The sequence below is a fragment of the Podarcis pityusensis genome (genome assembly GCF_964106645.2).
Source record: "Podarcis pityusensis genome assembly, chromosome: 10".
Classification (NCBI taxonomy): Eukaryota; Metazoa; Chordata; class Lepidosauria; order Squamata; family Lacertidae; genus Podarcis; species Podarcis pityusensis.
Window position 1 is genome coordinate 26340765 of NC_138035.1, and position 18505 is coordinate 26359269.

The 18505-nt window shown below is 46.7% G+C and overlaps 1 protein-coding gene across 2 annotated transcripts in view; it reads left to right on the plus strand.

Moving 5' to 3' along the window:
• RFX4 (regulatory factor X4) overlaps nt 1-18505 on the plus strand; it is a 64159-nt gene that overhangs the window by 1045 nt on the left and 44609 nt on the right. The gene's annotated exons all lie outside the window — the stretch shown is intronic.

Below are 18505 nucleotides of genomic sequence, written 5' to 3' on the forward strand. Positions count from 1 at the left end.
TTGGGGTCTGGAATGCAGCTTGCGAAGTGGGAGGTTAGTTTGGGGGTGTTCGTCGCAATTCAAACGTCTTGGGGCGCAGAGCTTTGAGATCAGCTGGAGGGGGCACTAGGAGGCTGTTTCATAACCGGGGACGATGAGGCCCGTTTTGATACTGAGTCCCTTCCGAAAGGGCTGAAATTCCGAGATTTTAGTCCTCGCCTCCTGCCAAGTTCGGGGGCTATCGGCCTGGGACGGCTTTTGGGGATGGAAATTGCCCTAACTTTAAAAATGATAATTATATTATCATTATTAATTGTCATTACTATTTCTGGGTTGGATTTAAAGTTTCTAGGCCTTCTAAACTCCCACCATCATCTGCACATCCCAAACTCCCCTCTGTTTTCCCTTGGAAGGGAAAGCCTCCGTCCTTGCTGTGCATCTTCCTCCCAGGGGAATGTACTTAGAATTTCACCCTTAACCTCTCTCCCGGCCCCCTTTAATATCGACTGATGGTTCCTATCCAGTTTGAATTCTGTTTACACGGTAGGTGGGGTGTGTGTGGAATCCTTCTGGGCTCCCCCTGCGCTGCTCACGATCCTGGCAGCAGAGATGAGGATCCCGCGCTTCACATGTGGGGCGTCTCGCTGGAGAGACACCTGTGACTCGGCCGGGGCCTGTGCCGAGAGCCATGGGGGCTCCCTCGGGGCAGAGAGAGGGAAAGAGAGAGGTTCGAGGCTGCACTGTGACTTACAGGCTGCAATCCTATGCAGTACACACTCACCCGGAAGCAGGCTCCATGGCCCTCGATAGGGCTTACTTCCGAGCAGACCTCCCTAGGATCGCGCGGCCTCGTCCGTGGACTGCGGAGCCCAAGAAGCCCGAGGAGATCTGGAAACTGCAGGTGCCGCCTCGCCCAAAAGATGAGGCGGCCATCGCCCTCCCTTCTCTCTTTAACTTTTTTAAAAAAGTTGCATCGAGGGTGGCACTTTTCTACTGCGGTGTTAATTTTTGCAGTATTTTTATAGCATTTATCAGTAATTAATAAATTACTTATTCATTACTACGAAATAAACACCCTCGGCCGCTCTCCTTGGATTGCTGACTTTGGAGCGACTCCCTAGAAGTCACCACGGGACTGCCCTTCCACGAGGCCCTCGCAGTTTTGTTTTTAGGGTTTGTTTAAAATATATATATGATTTCTTTCCCTTTAAGCACTGAAGTGTAAAGTTGGGTCCAGCTGTGAACTTCTTTTTGGGGAGGAAAAGAGAGGTCAATCAAAACAAAACAAAAAGGCGCTTGAGCGACGGATTCTCTTGGAAAACGCGCCTGCTTGGAAGAAGCCGAGTAGGCCGGAGGGACTCGAGGAAAACTCGGGGGTCAGGCCCATATCTCTCCCCCCCTCCAAGCGCTACGAGGCCAAACCGGCAGCCAACGTGCTCCCCAGAGACACGGGGGAGAAAGAGTTTTAGGCCCCCAGAAGCCAGCCGGGAGAGTGCGCGTGAGGAGGGGAGAAGCGAGGCACCCGGAGGGGCTGCTTGGCGAGCCCGGCCTCGGCCCTCTTGTTTTAGGGGTGGTGTCCTTAACAGCTCCACTCTCTAACTTTAAAGGGGGGAAAAGGAAGAAGGGTATAAGGTACAGTTTTGTTTTAAAGCATTTCCTATATATATAAAATATATACTTTGAACGGACTGAGTGGGAGCGAAGGAAGAAAAGTGTCCCCACTTAGGGGTTCCCCGTTTCCATTTTAACGTCGGAACCGGGAAGCTAGACCCTGGTGTTCTTAGGACCCTTTCGCGCGCGTTAAGCAATGGACGCGACACTTGGAAGCAGCGAGACTTTCGGGGAAATGGGTGCGGAAAAGCGTGTTCCACGACGGGGCGCGCAGCGGTGGTTTTCGGAGCCATGAACTGAGCAGGGCTGAACTGCGCCTTTCGTGTAAGTCTCTCCAAAGCCGACTGCTGGCCCGACGGCTCTAGTGTAAGGCAGCCTCCGGGCCGGGGGACTTGGCCGCGCTCCGGGCCTCGAGGTGGCGGCGGCATGGGCTGCGTGGGCTCGCTCGGTGGCGGGGACGACCGACCCCCAAGCGAAGGCCCGGCCGCCCGCTGGCCTTGAAAGGCGCGCCGGGCTGCGCCAACCTTCCCGGGCGGCGCGCCTGATGGAGGGCAGCGGGTTTGATTAAGATAATATTAATCAGAAACCACTTTCGCCTTGCTCAGCAGATGGCAGGGAAAGTGGAGCCTTTGGCGTTGCCCCATTCAGACACCTTCACCTCCTTTTCAGGGGACTTAATCCAATTAGGCTTTCCTCGGACTTTTCAGTTGTTATGTAAAGAATCCCCTTTTTGCGTTTGGGGAGAAATATGGCTTCATTGGAAGCGAAGGGGCGGCGGCGGCTGTGTGTCTTGGGAGGCGGGGGGGGGGGGTAGTCTCGTTTTAATTTTTCCTCGCCATTCACCTCTTCTCCTTAATCGCTTAATGAGGAAATCAGCTGGAACGACGAACTGCCCAGCATTTCTTGGGTTGTGTAAAACTCTAGGAACCCGTTGCAAAAAAAACCCGTGTGTGTGACTGAAATAATAGAAAACAATAATCTGTCTCTAGAAACGAAACCAGTTCTTCCGATGCAACCCCTGCTCTAAACAAACCCATTCTCTTTTCAAGAACATCTTCAGCAAGGTGCTAAGAGAGAGACCTTGAAACAGATTTAACCCAAATTTAGGTACAAAGTTGAAATCCATTGGGGAGAACATGCAACAGGTTGGTACTTGAAGTTTGCCCAACTCGAATGGATTTGTGGAAACACAGTGAAAAGCCTATGGCACTAAATAAAATGGGCATATCTTGCTTTTCATTTTTTTAAAAATAGGAATGTAGAATCATAGAATTGTACAGTTGGAAGGAACCACGATAGATAGATGTACAAATTTAAAATAAGGAAGGCGGGGGATGGGGAGAGTCAATCCACATGCCCAAGTAAATCCCTAAATTAAATCTCTACCAAAGAAATTGTAGGGGAAGGGAAGGAGGGTCGTTTTCTGTTGAGCAGCGGGGAGTGGGGAGCTGAAGACTAATTGAAATAGGCCAGTGGCGGGCCTGAGCCCGGCAGTCCAACTGGTGGTCGTCCTCTACAATACTTCTGAAGCCTGTTCCCAGGATCCAGAAGCAAAAAAAGGGAAAGTGCCACCAAGTTAATTCCAGTTATATCTTCTTCTGAGACACTGATTAGCCTCAGAACCTATTTTTAACACTTAAGCTCTGCTCTGGAAATATTTGCAAATTTGCAAACAAAGGCAAACACCTGTGTGCATGCCCAGAGTGCTCCCTAGTACCTGCTATGTAACAAAATATTGACCTCAAACACCAGTGATTAAAAGTTAGGGCCTTTAGGAGGGGGTCACCTTATGTTTCAGCACCCATCTTTTTAGAGCAGAATTGCTAAATATTTTTCTTTTTTTCAGTAGAGGGCCACATTGACCCTTGGCCAGCACTTTAAGGGTGACACGCCTGTGATGGGTGCAGCCATCCACAACTCTTGTGCATGTGCGTGCACACACTTCCTCCCTGATCCATGCAGATCAGCTGAGGAGAGAGGTGTGATGCGCACCCCATCAGAGCGCTGTACACCCCATCATTGTGTCTACTTCCTCCCCTTGTATTTTTTACACTTGCTAAAAATGGGGCAAAATGCATAAATTGCTTGGAGGCTGGATCAGGCCCCAGAACTGGGGATAGCCACCTCTATTTTGAAAGCATTAGCCATTCCTGCCCATGCTACATCCAGTGGGGATAGCAGTTTAGTCCTTTTTAGCTGGTCCCCTTTTCTTTACCCTGTTTTCACCCAAGCAGAATTTACAACACTAAGGAAGCGAGAAAGTCTGTGCAACAGGACAAACAGCCAGGTTGGTGGTGATCATTCATTTATTGACTTTCTAACTGGGGGTGAGATGAAGGCATTATACGCCATTCAAAGGGATTCAGCCCTCTGATCCTCTTTGTTTTAATTCGACAATGAAACCAATGGAAAACGAAGGTTGTCTGTGTGTTTGTAGGGCAGGGGGTTGTTTATAGCCCTAATTAGTGAGCTGGTCCCCCTCCCCAAAGAGGGAGACATGCTCATTAAACAAAGATCTTAGTCAGTCAACCCACCAGATGTAGAAGGGCAAGACACCTTTTTCTCAATCCGGTCCTCTTATCAACACTTCAACCTGTCAGGTAAGGGCCTAGTCCAGTTTCCTCATAGGTTATACCCTACCCTTCTTTCAGGAAGGGGGGGGTGTAATTCAGTGTCCAAATGAGGAGATACAGCCCTTGCATTCTCCATCTTAGAAGATGCTGAAGTTGGTGCCTAGTTCCCAGTTACTTACTTGTTTCAAATTATTGCACAAATAAGTTGGTGGGAACCAAGTATCCAATTTCAGCAGCATGTGTAAAGGATGTTTTACAATGTCTGCAAGGAAAGAGGGGGCAGCTGTGGCTACAGGGGGTCGGGTGTCCCAAAGCGGTTAGCCTTGGCTATTGTGACAGTCCCAGGAATAGCAAAGGAGGCCGTGGGCCTGGGGAGGCCTGTCCTTGTTTTACAGCACAGGGTTGTATCCTGTAACCTAGTACATCTCTTCACTTGCGACTGAAGAGGCATACTTTCTTATAAAACCCCCTCCAGACTGGTTTTGTTTGCAGTTGTTTTACACAACATGTAGTTGAAAAAATCATAGGGAATTAGTGGTGGTTTCATAATAGCTTGTCCTCACGTCATTCTGCATTGCTTCTGCATTGCTTCCCTCAGCTGCCAACATGAAATACAGTGGTACCTCAGGTTACATACGCTTCAGGTTACATACGCTTCAGGTTACAGACTCCGCTAACTCAGAAATAATACCTCGGGTTATGAACTTTGCTTCAGGGTGAGAAGAGAAATCGTGCTCCAGCAGCGCGGCGGCAGCAGGAGGCCCCATTAGCTAAAGTGGTGCTTCAGGTTAAGAACAGTTTCAGGTTAAGAACAGACCTCCGGAACGAATTAAGTACTTAACCCGAGGTACCACTGTACCAATCAAGTTTCATTCGGCATTTAGTGGGTGACCTGTTTACTGAGCATTCTGACTGATTCGTTTGCAGGGAGGTTAGAAGTTGGCTAAAGCAAGTGTCGCCTTGCACTTTCACAGCCCGATCCTGCAGGTGTGTTGCGCAAGACCTCCCAAATCAGCTAGAATTGCACAACCTGGATTTACCCTTCCGTGGTTGAAAAATATCAAGTGTTTGGAAGCGCCCACTGAGCCAAAATTGATCAAGAGGGAATTTTCTGAAACTGTTAGGCAAAATGCTCCCAATCAGCTTTGCCACCTACAGAATTTTGAGAGGTGATGAAATCTACCAAGCTACCTTTCTGCAACCTGTTTCTTTTTAATGCAATCCCTGAGGAAGTGGGTGAGAGAGTTCTCTCTTTCATTGTGAAAGTACAACTCTTTCAGACCAGTTCCTGTTAATCTGCAAAATTATATTTAAAATTAATATTCCTCCTCTCCCTCTCCCTCATCTTAGCCTTGAAAATTTGTCAGCAATTCATGTGGAAAAACGAGGGCCATTTCAAAAGTGTGAAATACTTGAATAATGAGATTTTTAAAATTTATATTTGAATATTTCAATGGTGTTTCTCCATTATTTTCCACCTGACAGGCTATTAGTTGTAAGTGAAAAGTATATGCTCTTCCTTAGCAATTCTAAATTCCTGTTTACAGAAAGTGCTATATTTTAAAGCTGTAAATAAAAACGTTTGTGGTTGATGTTGTGGCCTTCTGATCTCAGATCAGTTATGAGTAGACTCGGGTCCATTTTCCCATTCCTTTCATTGCAGAGTTTAATAATTTAAGCTTCACAATGAGGGAAATGCTTGTCATTTAAGAAGTTGTAATTTCACATTTTCTGATCAACCCTCAAGAGTTGGTCATTATTGCTGCACCCCCAGTGTCCCTGATACCATCTTGACTCATTTAGGATTTTCTGTCACGTGGTTTCACGTTAGTGTTGTAGGGGTCATGTATGCGTGCAGAATGGCTAGATGGAGAAGAGCATTTCTGTCAAGCTAGATGACATTTTGTGTGTCCTTGAGGCCCGTATTCTGCTTTTTCACCAGTTTGACTGAGAACGGGGTCAGCACCTGTTCTGTGGACGCTCCTGATTTGGTCTGAATGTTTGCCATTCATTCTGCCATCCACGGTGGCGCCAGCGAGACTCCACTGCTGTGTGTGTCCTTGGAGGAGACGGTGGGGTGTGAATGTTTGTCTGTGTTCTAAAAAGGGGTTGTGGGTGTATGAAGGGAACGCACCATCTCTTTTTTCTTTTCTTTTTTTACCTTTTCCCACCTGCCAGAGCCTTAGGAGGGAAAAGTGAAAATCTGTGTTGCATTGATTCAGCAACAAGTGTCTTGGAAAAAAAGTAGTAGAAGAAGCAAACAGGATATAATTGAGGGGGAAGATTCGGCTCTTTAATCATGGACGATCCCTGCCACGTTTCGGAATATGTGGTGGGGATTGGGATTGATAGTCTGATGCTGTTACTTGCAAGTGCTTTATGCCAAATTGCCAGTGCTGGGATTTGAAACCAGCCTATACGTTCTGCAGAATGAGGGACCCTCCAGAGTCCAAATGGGTGTTTTATTGCCGCTTTGAGAACCAGTTGCGGGACAAGATGGGCCATTTGCCTGATCCTGCAGTCTCTTCTTAGCACAACAAAAGCAAGGATGGTGGGGGGTGTTTTGGACATTTGTGATATGGAAACTTACGGGATTTCAGCAGGAAGATGCAGGATATGCATTGATTGGAAATGAAGCAGTCTGACTGCCCCAAAACTATTGCAGGCACAAGTTGCATTGAAAGCAGGATTATGTATTATTATTATTATTATTCATATTAATAAATGATTGCCCTCCCTGCTAACATCATGAGCCCAAAACATCTGGAGGAGCTGTGAGTACCCTGAGCTGGTAGAATTCTGAGTTTTACCAATTCAAACTTCAGGGTATGTGTTTGTGGTGTAGATGTGATATATTTTGAATACTCCCTCACATGAAGAAGCTTTCTGTAAATTAAAACAGGGCTGGGCAAACTTCAGGCTTGTCAGATCGACTTTGTTTCTTGCTAGAAAACCTCCTCTCCCCAAGACCTACCAGTGTGAATCAGGTACAAAAGGCATGCACTCACAATTAAAGAACAGAGTTCTGAACCCTTATACTTGCTTTCACTACCAGAACTGAATGGAATTGAACACATAGTTCTTTCACACAAAAGGCAACTCCTGGTTAGCTTTCTTTATCTCATCATCAGTCAAAACCCTTTGTGGAAGTCACCCAGAGATGTACCTGTAGATCCCGATCTACCATCTGCCTTAAAACACTATGACCCCCTTACTGATGTGACACGCAGGGAGGTTCTTTTTTTAATGTGGCAGAGCATTTTAAAAAATGACACCCACACAGCTGTAGCTTGAAGTGGTGCCCTTCAGAATTCTACCCCCGCCTCCTGCATAATGTGTAGAAAGAATAATGCCAGAACTCATGCAACCTTTGACCTGGAAGCAATTCCCACTAATGGCAAATGTGTGGAAATTGTTACCATCACCAAGGACCACTTTTCACCTTACTGACAGGCGGCAATAGTGTTTGAGCATCTATTTCTCTCTTTTGCACTTTCTGTGTAATGGGCGCAATGGTGAAAGGAGTGAATTTCAGTTGAGTGGAGCTTACTCAATTCACCGTGAGGATGATGTGCGCATTCTTGCTTCAGTAATTAAATAAGTGGAAAAGGAGGAAGTCGCTTGTCCTCTTTCCTTGCTGGCTAGCGATGTATGAAACTGCAAAGGAAAATTGTTTTTGGTGGTAAACTCTTCATTAAAATAGGCTCCAAGTCTGAGGGCCCGTCCGGACTTCAGCTTAATGTGAATTGTGAACCCCTTGTGTCTCCTTTAATTCCCCTTTGTACATGTGATGTTCTCTTCCAACTCCTCCTATGTTTCCTCCTCCCTAAGACCAGAGATTCCCTATACTCTGAAAAATCCAAATCAGAGAGCTACATCAATTGTACAGGGAATATCGGGTTTTAGGGAGGACAAAGTGTGGGAACAACAGTAGTTGAAGGATATCGCCATATGGATGAGGGAAAATTAAAGGAAACACAAGGGCGAGCCCTGCGACTTGGTTCAGATTAAGCCCTGCTGTTCAGCTTCAGTGATGACCAGTCCACAAAACTGATCTCTTTCCTGCCAAGTATTACAGAGTGGTTAATTCACATACCCATGAACATTTTGGCAGGTTGGTATCTGCAGTGGCGTCGCAAGGGGGGGTGCGGGGGGCAGTGCGCCCCGGGTGCCATGTCTGGAGGGGTGACAAGAAGGCCCCCTGCGGGGTGCTCGCCCCGCCACCCCTGGGCGCGGCGGCGCGAGCAGCCATCGCACCGCCGCAGCCACACGTGGAGGATCACACCACCGTCCATATGGCACTCAGGCGGCACCGGCAGCAAACCGCTACATACAATGCATGTGTGGTGTCACACGCATGCGCTGTATGTAGCAGCGATGCACATGCGTTGTACGTAGCGGCGTAATGCATGCACAGCCGGCAGTTTGCCCCGCCCGGGTGTTAGTTAGCCTTCGTTCGCCCCTGGTTATCGGAACTTACCTGGGGTGTCAATATTTTCCTGATGACACAGTTCTCTGAGTTGTTCATCATCAAAATCTATTGAGCACCACGTGGGCTCATTGACACTTCAGATTGTGTTGGGCTTCCCCTTCCATCAGTCTCAGCCAGCACGATGTTGCGAGCTGTAGACCAAATACATCTGGAGGGCAACAGGTTATCAATTCCTGATCTAGCAAAATATTGGCACAACTAACCAGCCTAGATTTGATTGAAACAAGGATCCAGTTCATGCAACCACTTTGGGCCATGTTCCATCTGGCAGATCGTACAATTCCCAAAGTTCCCTGGGAAGAGGGATTGATTGTTAAACCACTCTGGAATCTGTAGCCCTGGAAGAGGAACAGGGGTCTCTTAACAACTCTCAACAAACTACAGTTCCCAAGATTCTCTGGGGGAAGTCATGACTGTTCAAAGTGGTATTTTACTGCTTTAAACGTATAGTGCAGATGGGGCCCAATATATGTTGGATCTTTCCCCCAAGACCTCTGTACAGCTAGATCTCAGAGGGCTTCAAAAATATTGACATGATAGGGGAGATGGAGACACACTATTCAAGTCTGATGTCCGTCCATAGTCAGAGTGCTACCTATACCCTGACCAAGTGAGAAAGGTTTGCAAGGAAGAGTAACTACTAGCAGGTTTTCATAGCCACAGACTTGCTCCTAGTAGTGACATCTCCATGATGATTGCAGGAAGCCGTGTTTTCGGAGTGAGGTAGAGGGGTGCCCAGGGAAATAGCTGCTTGTAATTGTGGGAGGAAAGAAAGCAAAATATTATGAGTTTGCAGTTGTGCTTTAAGCAGCGATTGGAAGCAGGGGGCACCCGAAGAGAGGCCATGAGCCCACAACAAAGGGGGAAGGAGGGAGGTGGAGAGCAGGGATCCAATGGAGCATGCGTTGCCCTCCTTCCTCGGACAATGAGGGAGCCCCTGCAGCTTGCTGTGAAATAAAAACCATCCAGAAGAGAAGGGAAAGGAAACCCCGCAGAACAGCTCCCAACAAATCATTCTTAATCACTCATTAACAGTCCTGTCCAAACAAACTTGGGAGGGGACCAGCAGCATCCCTCCGGCCACCTCAGAGAGAGAGAGAGAGAGAGCGCACAATATTCACCCAGGCCAAATTATTACTGGTGTAGCTCATTTCTTTTCATTCATTCTCATGGCCCTGGTTTGATGTTCGAAAGCTCCTTTCATGGGAGCACATTGGTTGCTCTGAAATGCTTAATGGGGTTCCCTTTGATCAGGGTAGCACTGAAAGAAGCCAGAAAAGAAAGAGCAGTGTAAGGCGGAGGGACAACACACACACACACACAAATAGGCCCTCAGGCAGCAATCCTGTACACACGGACCTGAGAGCAAACCCTTTCGAGGTAGACATGCATAGGATGGGACTGCCACTTCTGCATTTAAAACAAGCCACGCTCGTGACATTACTGGGACAAAGTTGGCCTTAATGGCGCCAGAGCTAAACGCTTCTTTTCAATACGATGTTTTGAAGTCAGTCAGGAACTGGGGAGGCAAAGAGAGCAGTGATCTTTTGCCCGTTTTTTGAGCTGTGTCCTGGCAGTGCCAAGGCTGTCCCATGTGCATCTGTAGTGACAATTGTTTGCCTCTCTGAATCAAAGGGACTTAGAACCTGGCTAGTGGAAAGCGAATCCTTGACCTCCTTAAAACTCTTTGTGGCACCCTGGATCCCCTTCAAATGTCACACGCTTCTTTCGGAGATGGTGCAAAGCAGCCATTGGGTGGCAGAGTGCTGAACAGGGTCACATCCATACTGTGTGTTTAAAGTGCTCTTGTACCGCTTTAACAGGCATGGCTTTCACCCCCAGGAATTCTGGCAAGTTCACGAAGGGAGTTGAGAGACTCCTCACAGAGCTGCAATTCTCATTGCTGAAAATAAATGATGCTTCTGCTGAAAATACTGGAGTTGGGGAGGAAGCATCATCAGAAACTTTAATAGCCATTCTGATACTGGTGTTTACAAAGTTGAGAAATGAACAGGTGAATGATATGTTGTTGTTTTTATTTATAGTTTAGCAAAGGGGACCAGAACTTAGCGATGGAGCATGTTTTGCATGTGAAAAGTCCCATTCTCTAGCATCTCTTGTAGCAGGTGATATGTAAGGCCAGTGCTGGAGACCTGTCGTCACCCAGAGTAGACAATTCTGGGTTAGATGGATAATTTAAGCATCCGACGGGGCATAAGGCAGCTTTCCTACATTGTCCTACCGATATAGTAAGCAAAACTTATATTCCCATGTCGAGTGGAACAAATCCTCTGTTTGTTTAGAACACATGAGTGCACCTTCTGCACCTGTACATTGAAAGAGGATCATACCACTTTGAAAAGTCATGGCTTCCCATGAAGAATTCTGGGAACTGTAGTTTCTTAAGGGTTGTGAGGTGCCCATTCCTCTCGCAGAGCTACAGTTCCCAGAGTTATCTGGGAAGAGGGGTCGATTATTAAACCGCAGGTCTGGGAGGCAAATAAGGGCAAGCAGAGACATCACCTTGCCAACAAAGGTCCGTATAGTTAAAGCCATGGTTTTCCCGGTAGTGATGTATGGAAGTGAGAGCTGGACCATAAAGAAGGCTGATCGCTGAAGAATTGATGCTTTTGAATTATGGTGCTGGAGGAGATTCTTGAGAGTCCCATGGACTGCAAGAAGATCAAACGCATCTATTCTGAAGGAAATCAGCCCTGAGTGCTCACTGGAAGGACAGATCGTGAAGCTGAGGCTCCAATACTTTGGCCACCTCATGAAAAGAGAAGACTCCCTGGAAAAGACCCTGATGTTGGGAAAGATGGAGGGCACAAGAAGAAGGGGACGACAGAGGACGAGATGGTTGGACAGTGTCCTCGAAGCTACAAACATGAGTCTGACCAAACTGCGGGAGACAGTGGAGGACAGGAGTGCCTGGCGTGCTCTGGTCCATGGGGTCACAAAGAGTTGGACACGACTAAACAACAACAACAAAGCAGCTCTCAGCACCAAAGAACAAAGTACAATTCCCAGGATTCTCTGGGGGAAGCTATGACTGCTTAAAGTGGTTTGATGCTGCTTTAAATCTAGAGTGCAGATAGGTCTGAGGCCTACACTTTTGCGTAGCCAGCCAGCCGTATCATAGCCTCCCATGTGCTTAGCAACACCTCCCCCCCCCCCCCGACTCTTTGCAGGCATTAAAAATGGGGAAGGAGGTTATAGAGTCTCTGATGGAGAAGTAGTATACTTGTTTGAGACATTATATCACAGTCGTCGGGAATTGCTAGGGAGAAGAAGCTGAGGTCCTGCTTGCGGGTTTCCCACAGGCACCTTGGCTGGCCACTGTGAGAACAGGATGCTGGGCTAGATGGGCCATTGGCTTGATCCAGCAGGGCTTTCCTTATGGTTTTATGTCCATATTCCATACCTGATTAGTGACTGACTGTGCTCAGCACTGTGGGTCATAAGTTGTGCAAGACTCGTTTAGAACCATTTAAGCGCAAGATTCTTTTGACATATAAAGTAGAATATAAGACAGCAGCATCACCACAGCTTACCTGGACAGGACTAGGCTGGGACAGGACCACATCAAAGCTGGGGCCACACAGGTGCACCAGCAGAGTGAAACTGGTGCTCCCACCAGTCTATCTACACAGCCCCAACCTTGCTGCCATCCTACCCAGTACCAACCTTATTCAGGAAAGCTGCAGCAAAGCCAGTACTGGGAGGACAACTTTGCCCAAACTTGAAGTTTACAAGCTGGCTTTCAGTGTTTTGAAGGAACATAAGAAGCTGCCTTATACTAAGTCCGGACTATTTGTCCATCTCGTCCAACAATCGCTGCCCCAGCCAGCAGGAGGTCTCTAGGGTCTTGGGTGGAGAGGGATCTTTCTCATTAACTGCAACCTAATCCTGTCCAATGGAAAGGTCTGGAACTGAACCAAGGCTCTTCAGCATGCCCAGCATATTCTCTGCTACTAAGCTACGGCCTCTCCATTCACTCATCCACATATTTTAAATCCGAGTTGATTTTGTACCATGTCAGCCTTCCATGTCTTCACTGAGGGTCTTCTCTGTGGTGGCACCCCAGTTGTGGAATGCCCTTCCCTCTGAGGCCCACCTGGCCCTGATAATATCTTTGTTTCCAGTGTCAGGTTGAAACCAGGCTGTTGATTCAGGCTTTGGGGTAATGTTGATAATGTTGAACCTGAACTGTGATTTGCCTGATGTTTTAAGACTGCTGCTTTTTTTTAGGAGTGTGTGTGATTGAAGATAGATGGTGGGTTAGAAATAGATAGATAGATAGACAGACCGAATATGAATAGTTCAAGGTATGTTCAGATCACAGGCCAGCCTACCCTCAGAGCTTTTGCTTTAGGCTATGAATATGTTCAACTATTCAAAAGGTTGGGAGGAATGTTCAATTTTATTTTATTTTGTGGACTGAATGTAAAAATAAGAGACAACCCAGACAAACTGAACCAATAAAAGGAAAAGAAGAAGCTTGGTAGGGGAGGCTATTTGCTAATGAAATGATGTGCTTTATGGTAACACTATTCACAAGGTAAATGTGCATGCAGTGAGTGCATTTGGAAGAATGTTCCCAACGACATGTAATTATGTACAGTTCAGTTTGGTCATGTGTTGTGACTAGACAGAAAGTTAAGTGAATGGACAGAGGTTGGGGATGGGACTTGCCAACATATGCCCACATACTTGTCTTTACAGGGCTTGTATGATTGCAATGATTACCTGCTTTTTTGTCTGTGTTTTATTTGTTTTCTGGTTCTGTGTGTGAGATAGGCGCATTGCTTGTTGTTGGTTATGGGGTTTCTAAGTATTGTCAGCTTTTCTTCTGTGAAATGGGCTTTTTTTGTGGTGCCGGCAGTTGCTTAGATTTCCACATGCACCCCCTGGAGAACAACTTTATGTACCTGCTGGACACATTTAACACCATATAGCCTCGACCTAGAGTACAGTACCAGTACATAGCTGTCAATCCTCCCTTTTTTTGCGGGAAATTCTCTTATTCCAGTGCTGTTTCCCGCTGCTTCCCGCTGCTATCCCAGATTGTTAGATATCCTGTAGACTGTCCCCGGGACAGGGAGGCTGCTGATCCCTTATTTTCAAATCTGAAAGTTGACAGCTATGTACCAGCATCGTATAGTTTTAGTGACTGATAGCCTTCTGAGTATTCCATCCTCAGAGCTCAATACCTGCCACCTTGGAAACAGCACAATTTTTTACTGCTGCTGAAGGCAGAAGGCAAAATGTTTGCCATAAGAACTTAAAATTTCTGTTTTGTTAATCACTGCAATACATTTATTTCTACAATTTGTATAACGTTTTTCAACCAAAGTTCTCTAGGTGACTTACAGGGGTTAAAGCAACCAAAATTGCAATGGGACGAACTAACCCACACAGCACCACAAATTAAGGAACAGAGGGAACTCGGCAGCAACAAACTTGAATGCAGAAGACTAAAAGCCACAGAGCTATAACTGTATGTAGCCATAATGTAATTTAAAAGGCCTGGGGAGATAACAAGGTTATATTGGGACTGGCCCAAGAAAAGATATTCAGTGCAGGTGCTAGAAGGGTCTTGCTGGACGAGACATTTCACAGCTGAAGGGATGCCGACAAAAGGTCCTTTCAATATGTAGCTAAAACAGGCCATCCACACAAAAGGGGGGCATCCTCAATTTTGGGGGAAGCTCCAAAGTTTGCAGAAGTTGGGGGGGAAAGATTGAGAGAGGGGAAAGCCCCATGGATGAATTACCGTAACCCTTAGAGAAGGTCGCCAGTGAGGACTGAGCATGCTCAGTGAGCACGGAATGCTTGTGGATTGTTGAGAAGAAGGAAAATGGAAAACTGGGTATGATGGAGAATGGAGCATCCTGAACAGGAAGATCCTTCCAAGTTCTTTAAAATTCCTTTTCCCCCTCCCCATCCCATATTACATAATCGCACCAGAACCAAAATAGCTTCTAAAAATAAGCAAGCATAGCCTGAACTTGTTCTTTCTGACCCAGGTTGACCCCAGCCAGCTAACTAATCCATCGGTTCAAGCTGCATATCTTTAACTTGTGCTAAATTCAACAAATTTCATATCCAGCGATGAAGGTCTTGATCCTCTGGATCACAATCTGCTTCCAGTACGCACAAGCTGGCTCGTAGTTTCAAAGCTGTTGCAATGCACCCTCGGGAGGAGCCCTATTAGTGAATATAGTAATATAGTACATTAAATTAAAAATCTTTCCCCCATCCGTGCAAACAGTGAAGTATTGTTAATTCTCTGACTGCTTCCCACTTGTCTTTCCATTCGTCTGTACCGAATTATAACTGGAATGGAAGACACCATCAGCTTTGACACTGAAATCCGGAGCAGCTGAGTAAACTGCCTTTTAAAACGGTAGCTGGGATGAAAGCTGATATAATGGATGTTTTGTTATATGATAGATAATAAGGGGTGGAGGCAGCGTAATTGGTGGTAATTACAGCAATTGAGGTTTATGGACTGCTTTCCAATATATGTGTATGCAAGGATAGCCAATGTTGCACTACAACTCCCATCATCCTTGACCGTCGGTCATGCAGGCTGGAGCTGATGGGAGTTGTAGTCTGGGGGGCTCCACTTCAGCTACCCGTTCTCTAATGTTTTGTGTGTGGATGCATAAGGGAGCATGAGCTTTCTGTTGTGGGAGATCTCACTAGTGTGAATCTGCCTGAATACCAATTGTTTCTCCCTTGGTAGAGAGAGAGAAGGAGAAAGGATTATGTAATGTGCTTCCAGAATGCTTTGCCAGCAAGGCAGTTAAAAACAAAGTTGTTTAATACATTGTGCAACTCAGCAGGCGGCACCTTGTTGGTGGTGCCTGGTTGGCACTGACCCACAACAGGGCCTTTTCAGTGATGGTTCCCAGTTGTGGAATACTTTTTAACTGTAACTGGTTTTAGCCGTATTTAAGTGTAATTGTTCTTAGAATGGTTTGTGAGTGTTTCAGTATGAAACTGCTTTAGTTTTTGTTTTTAAATTGTGTATCTGTTTGCCTCCCTGGGGTACTTGGGGCGGACTGCTGCTGCCACACTAAAAGACTATCAGTTGTTCAGATGCAGATCAGCACACAAGATGCAAAGTTCAGCTGTGTAGTTAATTCTTTATTCAAGAAAATGGCATACAGCTCAGCAATACCTCCTGACCAGACTTGCCCATATTAAGCAGCTGCCAGGACTGACAGTTCCTGCCTTCCACTAGATCTCCGTCCCTGCTGGATGTTTCCCAAGCAGCTTCAAACTATGTCAGGGCACCTGTAATCTCTGTGTGTCCTTGGAGTCAAGGCGGGAGTGGAGCTTGTCACCACAGGAGAGGTAGACTCCTGGCATTCTCCCTCAGCCACTTGCGCTGCTCCTCTTCTTCAGCCTCTGAGTCTGAGCTGTTCCCTGTCACAGGCTCACCTTGCTCACTAGAGCCTGTTGCTTCTTCAGCATCCAACCATTTCTCCCACCCTTCTCCCGCTGACCTCTCCTCAGTGTCCCACCACCAATCCCCAGGCTCTGAGCCTTCCTCCTCGGGGGCTTTCCTTGGGGGTTCCCCAGCTGGTACCTTCCACCAGTCCTTGTCATCTAGCCTGTCCCTGACAAGGACCAACTCCTTATAGATGCCAAATGGGCAGTGTGTGGCACTTGGAGAAGTGTAGGTTCTGCAGATCGAAAAGTCATAACCTGCCTGAGGCAAAGGACAAACCCACTCCCATCCCACCTAGAGAAGGCTGACCAGACTGGCAGCTGACTCTTGCTTCAACACTTGCGGCAGGAGGATCGTGATGTCCGAAGCTGGCCTAAGGCATTTTGCCACCTGAGGTGAAGGACAATGTGGAGGCCCACCTTCCAGAAGCTCACCAGACTGGCTGTCAAATCTTATTCCAGCACTAGACAGTATCCTCCACCCCACCTGAGAGAAACAAGCTAGCTGTGTTATGCACTCGGCTCAGGCCTACAACACCTTTCTTCCACACCCCACACATCTTGGCCCCTGCTGCCCGGGGTGGTTGCCTCACTCTTCCCAAAGGTAGGGCCACTGCACTCAAGGGCTGCAGTCTATCTTAAGGATATGGGGATGCCTCATGGCACCCACAGATCTGTCCTCCGACAGAGACGAGTGGCTGAGGCGCTCAAGAGTAATAACTGAAAGAGCTTGCATGGCTGCTCACCCCCACTGCCACATACATAGTAGCACCTGCCACCTGAGGCAGCCACTTCACCTTGCCCAATGATAGGGTCGGTTCTGAACTCTGTTGGTGTCATCTCTAGGATTCATCTCTGTGCATGCTCGGAATTAATATTTATTTTGCAATGTGAATGAGAACGTTGCTCAAACGCTTTCTAATTTAAGAAACCCATCCATTTTCTTGGGGGCTTTTTTGGAGGGGGGTTGCTGTCGTTTACCAGCATCACCTCTTATAATACCCCTCCCCCCCTTGCTTTTCTGGAATGGCACATAGCTGTGCAAAACTGTTAGCTGTTATAGCCAGGTTCAAATTGGTAAACAATATTTAAAGCAACAAGGATTCCCCCCCCCCTTATGATTTGCTTGATTACCTTCTTCCTTAATTTCTTCCACCTATTGCTCATGCATGGATGGACAGCTTGCTTAGGAATGGTCTGTTAGAAACAATCTTTTGCATTAACTTAGAATAAAAGCTTTGCACATTTTAAAAAGGAACAGGAGTTCTGTCAATGGAAAGTTTTGGCTGACAGATGAATGTCCGGGCTTTGCAAACTCTGTCTCAGCATTGCTGTCCTCAGACTGACAGAGACAATAAGCAGGCATCTCATAATCTAAACCCCATATATATATATATATATATATATATGAATGATGGTAAGGACAACAACAAAATGCTTTCAGTGCTGGGTGGCAATGTAGGGAACTGAATTTCAATCACATGGGTGGCCCAGTCTGCTCACCTCTCGCTTCTCTTTGTTGGATCATTTCCACTATGAGCCTTGGTACACAGACCATCTATTGAGCAACTTTGTATTCAGCAGCAAGTATTATTCAAGACTAGATGCTTGTTTTGTTGCATCTAAAGGAAAAGAGTAAGAAGACTCCCCCTTCCCCCCTTTTTATGTCCTCTAGGCTGTCTTCCACTTCCATCAGAGGAGAACTGAGCTCCACAGTTTTGAGACACGTTAGCGCAGAGCCTTTTCGGAGGGTGGGCCAAAGGATGGGGGGGGGGGAGAGAATGTGAGATAGGACAAGAGAGAAAGAGAAACGCATCATTACTTCTGCATGAATCCTTTTGTATCTGTTAGCAGGAAAACATTGTGGGCCCAACTTTTTCTTTACAATAAAATAACCAGATTAAAAACTCTGCGAGTGTAGCAGAAAGCAGAACGTTCCCTGGAATCATTTTTATAGCCCACCCTAAGTCATACAGCTGGAACGCTCTCGCTAGAACTCAGGGACATGTGATGAAGCTGAATTTTGGAAGAGTCAGACAAAAGAAAGCACTTCTTCCTGTAGCACATAGTTAAACGGTGCCAGCATTAGCTCCCACAAGAGGCAGTGGTAGCCACCAACTGAGATGGCTTTAAAAGAGGATAAGACATATTCATGGAGGAAAAGGTTATCAGTGACTACTAACCCTGATGGCTGTGTTCAGCCTCCCCAGGTCAGAGGCAGAAGGTTTCTCATTACCAGTTGCTGGAAACCGCAGGAGGAAATAGTGTTCTTATGAGAAGCTCCTGCTTGTGAGTTTCCCATAGGCATCAGGTTGGCCACTGTGAAAATGATGGGTGAGGTGAGCTTGATTAGATGGGCCATTGGCCTAGTCCTGCAGGCTCTTCTTAC